This window comes from Pteropus vampyrus, unplaced genomic scaffold (assembly GCF_000151845.1).
Source record: "Pteropus vampyrus isolate Shadow unplaced genomic scaffold, Pvam_2.0 Scaffold98, whole genome shotgun sequence".
Classification (NCBI taxonomy): Eukaryota; Metazoa; Chordata; class Mammalia; order Chiroptera; family Pteropodidae; genus Pteropus; species Pteropus vampyrus.
In genome coordinates this window covers 4,562,139-4,562,451 of record NW_011888879.1, presented here as the reverse complement: position 1 = coordinate 4,562,451, position 313 = coordinate 4,562,139, and positions in this window count along the sequence as shown.

Genomic DNA, 313 nt, shown 5'->3' with positions numbered 1-313 from the left:
CCCTAAGCCAGGGGAAGACAGGTTTTCCTAAGGCCGCTTGGACCCCTTGTAGTTTTGGTGGCCCAACAACATCAGGTAAGGGAGACCTTCAACCACAGCTACATCTAAAAATATATTCATCTGCACTAATCCAAGTAGAACTAATACCTCCCAGATCATGTTATTTGGAACTAACATCTGTGTTCTGTATTCATGTTTTTCACATCTCCACAAATAAATAACCCTACTGACTCAGTAAATAGAAAGCATCGGAGTCACACCTAACGGTGCTTATTCTAGGTCTCAGGAGACGTCAAATTCAGCCTAAGTGTAA